Source organism: Passer domesticus, chromosome 3, assembly GCF_036417665.1.
Source record: "Passer domesticus isolate bPasDom1 chromosome 3, bPasDom1.hap1, whole genome shotgun sequence".
Taxonomy (NCBI): Eukaryota; Metazoa; Chordata; class Aves; order Passeriformes; family Passeridae; genus Passer; species Passer domesticus.
The window spans coordinates 15,345,907-15,360,970 of NC_087476.1; the positions used below are offsets into that span (position 1 = coordinate 15,345,907).

At 44.5% G+C, this 15,064-nt stretch overlaps 1 protein-coding gene across 3 annotated transcripts in view; it reads right to left on the reverse strand.

Moving 5' to 3' along the window:
- HPCAL1 (hippocalcin like 1) overlaps positions 1–15,064 on the reverse strand; it is a 79,538-nt gene that overhangs the window by 43,222 nt on the left and 21,252 nt on the right. For 2 of the 3 annotated variants that reach the window (XM_064411956.1, XM_064411955.1), the window contains exon 2: positions 5,374–5,420. The exons of the other annotated variant lie outside the window; for it this stretch is intronic. The gene's annotated coding sequence lies outside the window, so the exon portion shown is untranslated. The remainder of the gene's footprint in view (positions 1–5,373; positions 5,421–15,064) is intronic. 3 annotated transcript variants of the gene reach the window in all.

The window sequence follows — 15,064 nt, forward strand, 5'->3', positions numbered from 1 at the left end:
CCACATTCAGCCTGTCTCTCCATCACCCCTCCTTCCAAATGCTGATGAAGGCCAGCAAGGCTCCCAGAAACTCCCCCTCAGGAGACAGTGCTGCATTCCCAGCCCTGGAGCAGCCCCCATTCCAGTGAATTTTGGAGGTGGCAGTGTCCATTCTACTGAGCTCCCCAGCAAGGGAGCTGCATCCAAGCAGCTTTTGGGAAATATTCCCTGGGCTACTGTAACTCTGCTATGCAACTCCTGGATCACCAAAGCAATGTAGTGAAGCAGTTTTTGCACCCACCATCTTTGCAAACCCTGCTGACTTTTAGTGGTAACGCCACTCAGGCCCATTGCAAAGGAACTTATTTTGATCACCTTCATATTTGTCCCACCTGAGGAAAATCATGCCTCATCTCATTGCATTCCCATTCCCTTTTCAAGAAAGGCCGTGATTTTTTTTCTTCCCCTCTGGAAACACAGTGGTTGGCAGTCTATCCATCCTACAGGCATGCAGCTGGACAGACATGCTGCCTGTAGATATTTCTGACTACATCCCTTAGCTAACCTCAACCCTAGGATGCATGTTTATCTTTGCATTACCAGGGTACCAGGCTGCTGCAGGGTTAATGAGAAGGAGCTGAGCAAGGTAAGGATCCACTCTAAATTACCATTTTTTTAAATTAAGACTGGTTGGGCCTCATATAAAAGCCAGCAAGTTGGATGGTCAGAACTGCTGGTCATGGCAGGTCTCATTTGCTTGAATTAGAAGGATCCTCAAGGCTTCAGGTGGGTGAAACCCACTGCAATTCCTTGGTGACTGCCCAGGTAACTCCACTGAGCATTCCCAAACCTTGCTCCTCTTACACCAAAGGCCCCCCACTTCCACCAAAGCTTCTCCCAGCAAGTACCAAGTCCCTGACTCCACAAGCCAAGGCACCACCTTATTTTATTCCAAGCCTGGCTAACATGATAGAGATCACAGGAATACTAAAAATGTAATAACTCACTGTAGAGGAGAGGGAGGAAAAAAAAGTGTTGAGTTCATGACTAATCTTTGCAGCTCTTTCCATAGACAGGATTTGTACAGACATGTTGATTTTTTATAAAAATAGTAAATCGTATTACACCCATGCTGCAAGACCAAAGATTCACAACGATACCTTAATGCAGCTTAAATAAAAATAGTACTACCTGAGTCAATCTGAGCATGATAATGCTTTGTAATCCCACACTCTTAGGGGATGAACAGTTGTATAGCAGTGAATCAACACGAGATACTTGCATTAGGACCCACTCCTTTTTCATGCTATATAGCAACATCTCTACAAAATGGAGAAGGCAGGTGGTGTTTGGGGGAGCACAGGGCACAGTGGGGAAAACAGGGCAATTACAGAGCCCCGCTATCTTCCAGCTTGGAAATCTTGGCTAGGAGTTTACTTTTTAAAAAGAAAGCCTGCTTTAATTTTTCCCCATCACAGTAAAGAATTAAGGAAAAATTTTGCATTTTAAAAGTTTTTGAAAAGTGAGAAATCCCAAAGCCTGTGAGCACTCACACAGGAGATTCATTCATAAAAACAAACACAGCTGAACAGCACTGTTGCACAGTCATTCTGGGTTTTTTTTCTTGACATCCTTGAATGAGCAAACAGTGAATATGGAAAGCAAACGTGCAGTAGAACATAGAAAGGTCTAAACAGAGGAGACGCCAGTAAAACCTATTTATAATAACAATGCAAAAGCTGAAGACTCAAATAGCAATTTTTAAAGGTGGCTAAGGAAGAAATTTGAAGCTTTGATTGAAGACATGTTAAATCATAATGAATTATTTTCAATTACTTTGTTACATAAGCTACTCACAAAAGGTACTTCATTGGCTACTGTGCTCCCATTTGTTCTTTTTTAAGACACATTTTCCAGTTAATTGCACTTCCATCTCCCCTCCCTGTACCCACAGTATAGATTTATGTATGGCAGACATGTGGCCCTCACAGCTCCCTCCAGACAGCAGGGAAAGGTAACAGGAAAAGTTAGCAGAACTGAAAGGTCTTCCTTTCCCCAGGAGGACTTGAGTTTGAGTTCTGAAACAAGGCAGATTTTCAAGGCTGTAGTGCAGATGATGCCCAGGGGAAGGAGAACACAGCCTCAAATTCCCACTTATCTTGCCTGCTCCCTTCTTCTCTGCCCTGGTGCTCAGCCTGGCACTGCTGCTGGGATTTTTCTTCCTGCAGAGCCTGAATGTTCACAGGAGGGGTGATCCCATGGGACCCCGGATATGGGGATACAGGTAGGCTATAGAGAAGGCAGAGAAATGCTGACAAGGGCAGTAGAGGCAGAGCCAAGCTGAAAGGCACCAGGACTCAAGGATGAGGAGATCCTGTGATGACCAGAGCCAGGTCATAGGGACATACCCATGGCCTTGCTCTGTGCACAGAACATACAGCATGTTTCCACCAAACTTCCCAACACCAATGGCAAGAACATTCCCTGACTTCCATGCTTGCCACAGCTGATCCTGAGAAGCTGGATCAGTCCTCCAGCACTTCTTGCAACCTCCCATTCAGGAGTACCCCCCTTCCCACAAATACAAAGGCTGCAGGAGTCTTAACTCAGCTTTCAGTTTAAAAATAGAATGTTTCTCAAAGCCAGTTTGGTAGGACAGATCTGTCAGTCTGGCTGAAAAAAGTTTCACTTTCATGCATCAAACACACCAGCTCTGAAGCAGAGAAGCAGGGAGCCCTGTTCCAGACCCAGAGCCCCCTGTCCATGCCAGCAGCAGGCAGTTTCTGAAATGATGTTCACACCACCTCATGTCCCATCCTCTGCCTTCCCTGGCCATGGGCCACAGCCACTTATGAGCTCCTCCAGAACAACACAGAGGTTACAGCAATGCCACCACCACCTGCCTTGCCCCTGGGACAGAGACAGCCCCCCCAACCACATCCCAGCTCCAACCTCCCCCACAGTCACCCCAGCAGCACCCTGAAGCATGCCAAGGCAGGGGCCCCTGACCCAGCTGTCCATTCAGGTGTCCTGTGCAGGGTGGCCTTGACGGGTGCATGTCCCATCATGTGTCTGCCTCCCTGGTCTTCCCTGCCCAGAGCTGCTTATGTGCTTACAGGCAGAAACACAGGTAAGCAGCTTGCTGCATCAGACCCTGTGGTATCCCAGCAGGAGAGCATCCAAATGTCAATTCCCCCTTCCATGGCCAGCGCCTCACTTCCAGATGTGTGTAGCTGGGGTAAAATTCAAGCTACCTTCAGGCAGGCTCATACACATCTTAGTTTCACACTTTGTTCTAAAGCCATCCATGTGCCACTGGCCACACATTACATTTTGGAAAATGCCCATCAAGCTCATCACTGGTCTGCCTTCAAGTCTGTCTTTTGCTCCATGTTGAACATGAACTGATGCAGCTGACCACTGCAAGGCTCCATACAGGAGCTGTTACACTCTGGAGATGTACCTTCTACTGGTATGGATCATATGAATTCCCAAACTGAAACCATGGACACACCTGAACTTGAAAATGTGAGGAATATAGACCATTGAAGCATCAAAAAATGTGATGTACAGCCACCCAACAACTCTAAGCTCTGTTAGCAAAAGTGCATCGGGAGCCCAAGCTCTGAGGAAAGACCACAGGAGCTTTTCAAAGAGACTACCCAGAAGAAAGGCATATGGAGTATCAACAAGTGGTTTTTTACTCATACGCTGTTCAGGTGTTACCTGAAACAAGAAAACAAGAAAATCCAATTTTAAGTACAATTTAAAGAGAGTTTAAAATTACCTGGATTTTGCACACATGGTATTACTGTCATCCATGTCACACTCCTCTCTCTGCTCAGAAGAAGAGTTTTGTTTGATTTTCCAACCTCTCAAAAAAGATCCACTGAATGTTCAGTCCCCATACAGAAATTAGCAATACAAACCGTGCAGGTTTACAACACAGATCCCGTCCTAGCTGCAGGGCTGGGGAAGAGGAGAGGTTCATAAGCTACTGCTCACAAGAGCATTCTGGTGAAAGGCACATAGGATTGCTGATTTAGGCCTGTAAAACTCAAGTTTTAGAACATAAGCCTCAATACAGAAAATAAGGATAAAACAGCTTACTAAGTAAGGGATGTTTTCATTGCTGAAAGAGGGAGTTGATAAGATATACATTTAAGGGGTGTTAAGTAAGCCCCTTACAAATACACAGTAACAATTTTCTAGCACAATGAAGACATATTTAAGTTGACAGACGTACCAAACACCATCAACCTTCCTATATTCAAGTTGACAGACACACCAAACTCCATCATCCTCCCCTGCCCTGAGAAATTCCCAGTCCAGATGGCTACATTTCACCTGCAGGGACACTTCAAATCAACCTGGGACCGTGTGTATCAAAAGTCACCTGATCTACGGGAAGTGCACAGACTTGGAAGGCAGGGAAGGCCATTAGAGGTTTGGGGCATTCCGCCACGGTTCATTAGTCAGTCTGCACACACAAGAGCTCTAATGGCTTGTATCCTGTGCATAGGGAAATGCAACGAAAGAATGAGCTTCCTGAGGAATTAATGGGTAATTATATAATTTGGGTAATCTCATGGGAAAGAAATCTAGAATTGAAAAAGGAAATAGAGTAGGTATTTCTCTAGAAACAATGAAAACAAACAGCAAAGGGTGTTACAGAGCAGAGTCTCAGCTGGCACCATTGCAGAGACCAGTTCCAGCAGAGGAAAAGAAATTGCACTGATTGACATCAGCATTTTGCACCTGCAATGACACCAATTGGCAGCTCTTAGCGATCTCATCCTCCTGCAGCTCTTGACTGATTTAATGTTTCACTTACTCACAAATGAGAACCTAATGAAGTGCATAAAAATGAAATACATGGAAGCCTTGGGTGCAGGCAGAACAAAATCAGTCACATGTGGCAGAGATTAGCATGGGTTATGCAGCTCATATAACTCTCTGGAAGCTGCATTCCTTTAGATTAACACCTTGGACAGAAGAGAAGGGAAAAAAATCCTAAAGTTGCTTTCTGACACAGAAAACGCCGCGCCAGTGGGATGTGTAGGCTTTTAGTAAAAATTGCAACATAATTTGTACAGATTATCCCTAAAGTCAAGTATTTTTTAAAAAAATGTAACAGTTCACTTATCCAATCTCAGGAAATTATTTTTAGTGCAAAGGTTATTATTAAGTGCAAATCTTAACATTTTGACAACAAACCCCTGCTTAAAGATTAGCTCTGCCAGCTTTAAAATTAAAGCACGCCATTAACTCAGCAAATGCAAACTTCTGCACTCAATGCAGAACAAAAAACAAAACCTGCATTTTTTACTTCTCATTTAGTTTTACTATTACTAAAGAGTGCCTTGAAAGGAGCAGGCTCTGCAAAGTACTCACCACCTATTTTGGAATCTCTTCAGAGAAAGTCCACGGGGCTCGATTACCTGGAAGAGAAGACACAAACCAAACATGCTTTACATTACAGCTTTTCTCTAAGTGACAATCTTCACACTCTTGGCCTATCCTGCAAAAGCTACTATTCCCAGTTTAAAAAAAAAAAAACAACAAACCAACAAAAAAACAAAACCCCAAAACCAGAAATAGTCTAAATATGCAAAAACCCTACTCCAGTTCTTACCCTACAATGGGAAACAGCTCTGTTGTGTATTTGCATTTTATTATTTGTCCTGAAATAAGAAATATTTCCATGTTGAAAAATGCACAGATTTGTCTTGAATTCAGACAGCAAATTCTTCGGATGTTCAATAATCTTCTTATTTTAAATATTTTTTGTAAAAGTCATCTTTCAAAATAAGTAAGTATCAAGTTCAGATTCAGAAGGTTTGCTTGGCTCATACCACAAAATATTACTACACCAAGACGTTAAAACTGGAACAAAATAAAGGAAAAATATGAAAGAGCCAGTTCCAAGTTTAGTGAGCCACTAAACATTGTTCTGAAAGGCTAGAAATCACTTTTCTTTCACTGAGCATGTTTGTCAAGGAAAAAAACTAAAGTAATTTGCATCCCATCAGCATCTGTCAGCTCTGACTGCTGAGGGTTCATCAGCCTTCAAGGAGTCACAGATAAGAGCACCAGGAGCAAGGTTCACCTTCTCCTGTGATTCCTAATCTCTCGAAATCTGTGGATTAGGAAATCGAAAGCAAGTACCTTGCTCCGATTCCCTCTCTCACAGAACCGACCATGATTTTCCTCCACCACCAAGGCCAAGCTCAGCTGGGAAGAATTCATCCTCTCCAACCCAATACACCAACTTCTTTCCTGCCAGATTCCTGTCTGACCCAGTAACCCCGTAACTTCTGCAAACAAAATCCCACAGTGTTCAGCTCCCAGGTGCCTCCAGCCCACACCTAGCACACACATGTGGTCTGCCCAATGCCAAACCCCAGCCACAGACATCCCAGACAAAGCCTCCCAAGAGTCTCCTTTGACACCTCACCATCTCTACAAGCAGGAGTTCCTGCTTTTCATGATTCCACTCACATTCATTTCCACTGGTCCTAACCCCTACAGACACAGGGTTTCATATTTCTCCCCTTACAGCAAGCTGCTGCTGTTTGCTGACACTGTAAACTGCTCGTGCCAATCCTACACCTTCTCTCCAGACCAAACACCCTTATTCCTTCCCATCATTCCTCCTGAGTCCTGTTATTCAGATCCTTGCTGGCCTTTTCCATTTTTTCACATCTTCCCTCAGGTGCAGTGCCCCAGGCAGGCTTTGGTACTCCAGCAAAGCCAAAGCACCAGGAGATCCCAACACTGGACACAAAGTCCATCCCCCTATTTATGGAAGCACGTGTTGGGGCAGGATGAGGCTGGAAAAGCAATGTATGACCCTCCCATGACCCCACAACTCTTTTCAGTGGAGGCCCTCCAGCCACCCTGAGTATTCTGTAGAGCCAACCCATTCACCAGAGATAAATGCAAGCCCATACTAAAAGCCTTTTGGTGGGAATGATGGACCCTTCAAGGCCATCATCTTCTGGTTCTGTCCAAAACTACTTGAAAATCAAATAACTTTCTCCCCCCAAATACTTGTAATATCCCCTAGTTTGGTGCTACTTATTGAGTCTGAACCAGCATTTTATCAAATGCATCAGTAACAATGACCCATGCCCTAGGGTCCACTTTTGGAAATTCTCACCCAACACTACTTCTGAGCTTGATCACACACAGAAGTTAAGTCTGGATCACAGTCAGCACACTTGCCTTGCACTATCCATAAGTTTCAACCAAATTTCTTTTCCCTAGTTTTTTGTTTTTTTTCTATGAATATCAAATCACAAAAAACTTAACTAGGATTGGAGTAAAGCATATCATCTGCTCTTTTGCTATCTACAGGAGCTGTTAGCCTGCTCCAGAGAGAAATTAGGATGTCTGACACTATTTATTCCAAACTAACCCATGCTGACTGTTACTCATAAGCACCCATAAGATGACTAGGTGGGAAATAATTTATTAACTTCCAGAAAAACACTGTAATAAAAGTCAGAGTGACTGCACTGAAATTTCATCTCCTCCTTTTAAAAAAAATAGCACTATATATTTTGGTTTTTGATTGTTATGGTAACCTCACAAATTCTTTACAGGTTTTAAGAAGTAAACACCAAGAAGAAATTGAAAAGAAGTCAAGCAGCCAGCTGAAATACAGCTCCTTCTACAAATCACAAGAACAAGACAAGTGTCACAGAGGTGAGGTCAGGGTATCCTGCCCTGACATGGGGTCACCATGTCAGCCATCCCCTGAAGGTGCCCCCTCCCCTGATGCCTGCTGAGTGATGCTGGTTGAATGGCTTGTACTGAAGACCAACCTTCCCACATGCATCTTCCCATCATTTGGGGAGCAGTTTCAAACAAACTTCCCTAAGGTCCAAAGAGCCTAGAAGGAAAAATAAAGGCAAAAATTGTGTGCCTCCTAAATGACTGTGTTCCTACTTTATCCTGGTAGCTTCCCTCATCAGGGCAGGTTTTAATTACACCAGTCTTCTGCTCCCAGGAAGTAAATTCCAATATATTTTCTGTTACAAGAAATTTTCTGTTACTCCTGAGATCCCTGGGCAGGCACTCATAAATGTTGCAACCTGGCAGCAACAAAAACATTTAAGCAAATCATTTTAGATTCAACATATTTTTATGATAAAAACTTAGTATGCTTATCTTACAGAGTGATGGATGTTATTTCTCCAAGCTGCAAAACAAATGAGCCCCAATGGAAAAACAACATAGGGACTGTACTTGGTCAATGGCAAACCAGGAAACACAACCCACAAACTTTTAATTTCTCTTCTGTATTGCTGCTACAAAATTGTTTTACTTTCCCTATCCAACAAGCCACATAGTGCAATATTATTTGGCCATATTTATATGCTCAAAATAAATGGAATTTCACAGTCCAGATGCTGGATTTTGGCATCCCAAAAGACTTCCAGGGATGTCTGAAATCATATAAAACCTTTGTTCCAACCTGCAGGAGTAGAGGGTAACTGGATATCACACATTAATTTCTATGTTTACAGTCCATGCAGTATTCAAATTCACTGACAATTAAAAGTATGCTATAAAGAATTAGCAGAAGAAACTCATAGCAGAAATTCAATTACAAAGCAGAATTAAAGGAAGAGATGTCAGAAACTTTTGGAGGCTGGGCAGGAAGAGGTGAGTGCATCAGTCTACCATTTTCAGAGCTGCTAGCAAAAAGCTTAAGAAGACTGCTCCAAATAATCATGTGTAAAGATCCTCCTTACAAAGAGAGCTTAATTGAGAGACCTGAGAAACCAAGGCAACAAATTATTTTTTCAGAACATATTTTGATCTGACAGGGGTAAAACTCTCTCTGAGCCATCAGGTATCACCCACCCCTGCCTGCCCCACAGGCATGCAGCTCTGCCATGTCCTGCAAAATCCTTGGACAGGCCTTGGCTTGTACCAAAGGCACTGCAGACACCTTTACTTTTCTTTTGTCTTGTTTTTCAAAGTGATTTTAACCCATTCCTTTTCTTTGAGTCACAGGCATTACATTTTAAGCAGATTTCTTTCTACTCAATGGAGAAGCCTCAAGTGCTGTGGCCACTTTTTCTTCCTGTACTGTCACTATTTCACCCTGCCCTGTTCTAGCCTCCATTTGCCCCCCTTTGGTTGATACTAACCTTCATCAATCTTGATGCCAATTACCAATAAAGCCCTCCCACACCTCTGAGGTTCAGCTTTCATAACTGCATTAAGACAAATCAATACTGTTATCAACATTGCCACGTTTGTGGATGGTGTGACCTGCCTGCAAACAGCAGCAGAGATACTCCCAGGACTACATTAAGACTCTGCACTCCCTTATTTGCAATTTCTTTTTCAAATAGACTCTGCTATTTTATAAATATGGGGTGGGTTTTTTTAAATCTTTTTCTTGCAAATACAAACTGATGAGGGCTTGCAGGACACACAGTTTTGCTGTTCCCATCCCGTGTGGGTAGCAATACTCCATGGACAGCCAAGAACTGATTGTCCTGTCGCTTTGCAGTTGGGCTCACTGATCACTGTAGGATCTTCACAACTGAGCTGTTCTATTCTACTCTTTCCTCCAGTCCTCCCCAGCCAGCTCACTCATCACCCAGCACTGCACCTCAGCTTTGGTTGTTCACTGCTGCACCTGCTTGTGGATGCATCCAGACAGCACATGCAGCCATGCCAGCACTTGTGCTGGCTGACCAGCTGCTCTGCAGGGTGTTACTGACCTCCTCCTCTAATGCACAGTCTCTTCCCACTCATGTCTCACCCCCTTCTCCTCCCCATCTTCCACATCAGACCCCTAAGGCACCATGCCTGGAACCCACCTCAACATATGATTCAACCCAAAATGCCAGGAAAAAACCCACTTCTCCCCGTCAGAAACAGAGGCCCCAAGGTCCTTACATTCCAGCAGAGCAGTTGGTCACTGCCCAAGAGCACTGCCAACCTGACTCAAGAGAGCCCAGACACCATCACAACCCAGCACAGGATCCTGGGCAGGTTTTCCAACCCTTCCTGACCTCCAGGGTGCTACAGTTAGGGAATTGGACACTGGCTAATGTAAAAGCTTATTCAAGTGTTCTTCTCAATACCCTGCTGTGGCTGCAGTGCAGAAACACGTTGCACTGTGCATCACCTGAGAGGCTGGTACTGCTGAGAGAGATTGATGCTGTGTCCATAGCTGCCCTCCTTTTCCTGTCTCAGATTCCTCTAGTGGCACCTCTTCCATTACCATTTCACCTGAGCAATGTGCTTGCAACACCCTCAGTAACTAGAATAATAGTAAGAATGCCAGAGCATGGAGGAAACACCAGACACTGACAGTGTCAGGAAATAGCAACAGGGAGGTGTTCAAAACATTCTTCAGAGGCCATGTATCACTTATTTGGAACACCTTCTACACCTATTGACTGAACAGCTTCAACAGGCTCCCAGGCTGCTTTGATTTCACATGCTGTAAAGCAGCCTGCATTTTTAGCAGGTGCCCAATTCCTGCCAGCTCTCTGCCTCCAGGGTTTCCCTTCTGCAGTTTACTTAGACACCCTTCCAACATAAATTTTTGCAACCTGAAGCCTGTTGCTGTATCACTGGTACTCACATCTGTTCACAAAGCCACCCTGACATTGCTTGGTGAATTTAACCTGCAACAGTGAAGTGAAATGCAAAGCCAGGTCCACCCCTCAGCAGGGAAAAAAGAGCAAACAATTGTGGAGGTAGAATCATAGAATAGTTTGGATTGGAATGCACCTCTAAAGGTGATACAAAGCCCAACACCCCTGCAACAAGCAGGGACATCTTCAACTAGATCAGCTTGCTCAGAACAGCTTCCAATGTCACCTTGAAAGTTCCCAGGGATGGGGGATCAATCACTTCTCTGAACAACCTGTGTCCATGATTCACCATTCCCATAGTAAAAAACTTGTTCCTTATATTTAGAGTAAAGCAACCTTCCTTCCCTTTAAAACCATTACCCCATATTGTACCATCAAAAAACCAAACCAAACAAAAACAATTTAATCCCCCCCCCAAAAAAACCCAAAAAAAACCAAAAAACAAACCAAACAAAACCAAACAAAAACCCAAGACAAACAAACAAAAAACCCAGCTTAAAACAAAAGAGAATGGGTCTGCTGGGTGTTGCAGGGATGGTGGTATAATCTCTGTCCTGTTTTCTTTCAGTTTCCCTTGGCAATCAATCTATCAGGTAAGTCAACAAGTCCTTGAGAGCACAAGATATTCACCTGGGAGTTTAAATTAAACTCTCCAAGTGAGTAAGATTCCAACATCTTTCTCTGAAAAGCTGTGACTTACACTCCTGCCCAAGCAGGAACATCACACCTTAGCCATGAGACATCAGAGTTGGGCTCACAGCAGTCACAGAAATCCTACCAAATGAACACATCTATTGCCTTAGGTTTTTCTCGGGGGGTTTTAGAAAATGTTCCATGCTGCCCTAGGTATGTTCATTGCATATCTGCTCTGCTGGAGCTCTCCTTGTAGCACAGAAACACTTGGAGCAGACTCCAAAACGGTAGGACCTACATTAGTATCTTAGGTCTGCAGTGACTAACTGTTGTTTCACACCTCCAAAACCCCCATTTGGGAATTCCAAAAGGTTTATTTATTGAACACAGTTGCAAGTGGTAGTTGAACCATTGACAGCCTGAAGCCTTCTGTATAAGAATGTTATCTCTGACTGATGTTATCATACAGGCAGTGATCCCTGCCAGGTTCAGGGAAACAGCAGGGAAATCAACAGAAGCCAGAAGAAGCTTGTGCAAAGGAGAAACCTGCATGCCAACCAGGCCTTTCATGAAACACATCATGGGCTACTCACCACAGATTCATCTTGGTGGAGGCAAAAAAAATTCCCCCAACCCAAATTTCCAGATTGCATTTCTGCATTACGTGTCAGTTTTGGCTCCCGTCCCTCCTGACTTCCCTTACTGAATCACAGAGTTCTTAGATGTTGGGGCTTTTTTTCCCCCAAGAAGACTATTGACAAATGCCACATACTGCCTGGTCTGACTCGCACACCAGCAATCAGCCTTCAGCTAAACACAGTGCAGGCAGCTGGGGACAGAACAGTGCCAGTTATTTATCCTATTTCCTCTTAAACTTTTTTTCCAATACAATTAACTAAATTGTGCAATTACACATTCACTGGCCAGGAAGTTTCTCTCTTCCCCTTTTTAGCCCCCTTTTGAGTTGCATTTCCCTGCTTCACAGGATGCTCTAAACTAAACATTACATTCAAGTTACACAATAAAGATTTGGGAGTGATAGAATGAATGAGGAAGGTCACGGGAAGGGAGGTATCTGCTAAAACAAGATTTGCTAAGCAGCTACACAGGACCTAGTGTTAACTGCCTTTTATTACAGCAGACTGTCATTTATATTAGCTAGGATACCAGATGGAGGGATATAGGAGATCAATAGTTTAAATGGTTCAAAAACTTTCCAAGGACTGAATCAAACCTGAATTAATTCAAAACCCAAATTATAGTGATATAAGCTGTTATACCAGAGCCAAGGTGCCTCATATAACCTTAATCCTCTCTGCATATTGAGGTTCTTTTATGCTACATAAAACCACACTCCAGCTACAGAATATGCATCTGCATTTAAATTAAGTTTATCACAAACCAGTGCTCCGGGGCAGATAATTTATTAATTTAAAAAAATCTACACACTCTCATCTTTATAAGGGGAAAACCATCTTGGAAGTGAAGCAAAAACCAGATGCACCAGTGTCTTGTTAACCTCCAGAGAGCTGGAAAAGCAACGTTAAGTGCAAAACTTCCAGCACACATCAATCTCAGTTTCAGAGGCTGTAAAATGTCAACCTCAGGTGATAAAGATTTTTCTAAGCTGAGTGGTCTTCCCTGCTCTGCCAGGACAGGCTGCCCCTTCCTCACAGGCAGCCCTTCTGCAGCCCACAATTTACCTTGGCACAGTCTGTCCCAGCACAACCAGGGCACGTGCAGATGGGATCAGCCTGCACAGGGATGTCTGGAACACATCTGGGCAAACTCCTCCTCAGGAGCCACAGGGACACCAGGGTAACAATGCTGGGAGTCCCCTTGTCTTTTCTCTTGGTGGGAGCCATGACCTGCTTGAGAAGCCAGGCTCCTGGAGAAGTCTGACAGGGACCACCTTGACGTCTTTGAGACCTGTCACCGTTGCTACTCCAGTCAGGGATTTTTCCCTCTCCTTTCACCCACTTCTGACTACCAGTAAAGAAATGGCTTTAAATGGAGGCTGATACCATGAGCAGGAGCCTGGCAGCAGGATGAGATGGGGGAGGAGAGGAGACAAGCAGTGACAAGCTGCACCCTGCAAGCCTCGCGGCACACCAGCCACAGGCTGCGGCTGGAGACACGGAACCTGGCACGGGGATGTCACGGTCACAGAGGGGCAGGGCAGTGGTGGCTGGCCTTGAGTAGCTCAGCCTGTGGCACTGCTCTGCCTCAGCACCTGCACACCTTGCTCAGACCCCACTGCATTTGAAGAGCAGACACAAGACAGGGAATGTGCTGGTGTGGAGAGCTGCAGGCACAGCATTAAACCCCCTGTGCTACTCACACACCACAGTCCTTTCCAGTCTAAGGCTACTCCACCTCAAGGCACACTTCTCACAAGTCTCTGAGGAGCCATTAATATTCAATAGTCAGCCTGAATTTTTGCATGTATACACCTTAAGGATACCAAAACTTTCACCAAAATGTTTTTGCAATGCTTTCCTAGAACTGTGGAGTTCAGTGCAGAATGTTTGTTAGAAACATGTGTCCCCACCAGGTGCAAAAAGCCATCAAACCCATTAGTGTTACATAGAAGACCCCAGCACCACCAGTGGGCATCAAACATCTGAAAACAAAGCTCAGCACAGCTAATTCAAAATGTCCCAACACAAATGGGATTAACCAACACCTGGCTGTGAAGCCCCTGGTGCTCAGAAGGTGATGGCTCAGCCAAATCTAAGATCATCCCTGAATGTGTCCTGCAACAAATCAGAGCTCTGAAAAGGGCCAGAAAATGCACCTTCATTTCCAAACTGTGCCTTCTGAATTACACCCATAAAAGCAAGCACTCAGTAAATTCAGCTGTTTCTGGTGCTCTCAGTTCAGAACAGCCTGCCTTACTTAAGGGACAGGACTTCTGGGAAGCTACAGCACACACCACATGAACAGCCTGCCAACAGCCCCCATCAGGGGCCACGAAAGACACATTCATACACCAGGAAAGCTGAGAGAAGAGAAATCACAGTTGGTGTGGCTGAACAGACCAGATCTGGCACACCTTGGGTATACCATAACATTTTGTCAGAAGGGAGACTGGGAGATTCCCCACTGTGAGAGGCTCAGCAGTTGCATCCATCCTCCACTCTGGACAGTCCAGTGGTACCTTGGCAGGGGCTGGCAGCGGAATTTTCCCCCGCAAAGATTCCTCTCTTCTTTGTGACTGGTAAAGAAGCATTGCTGGAGTCACAGATTATTCAGCCTGAAACTGCAAGCTGCTTTGGAGGGCTGTTCCATCTGAACAGGACAAGATGGATTCTTTGCTCCCTTGCAAATCCCACCAGGTCAGGAGGCTTCCCATGGGAACAAACCTGGCTGGGAAATTCAGCCTGCAGGTTCAGGGAATCCTTGAGGGGATAGGAGACAGGGGCTGGAGAATGAATTAAAGCATGATCTTTTCCTGTCTCCTGAGACAAACACAGCTCCTTGTAACAGAGCTTTAGGGCCAGATGTAGAAATGAATGCCATTTTAAGAAGCGTGACACCAGCAGAACAGAAAGTTGTGGCTGCAGTCTACAGAGCTGAATCTCATTTACTTTCAGACCATTACCACTGCTGCAATTACCCTCAGCTGAAATGAAATCTAATTTCCATTTTAAAAAATTGTCTTTTGATGCATCTTCTGATAACCCTAGAAGAAACCCTGACTGGTCCTGGCAGAGCTGCTGCTCCTGGGATGAGCCTGGCATGGAGGATCAGGCTCACACTGTGCTCCTTGCGGGGACAGGCACGTGCAGTGACCAAACTCTTGACATCCAGAGAAGGGG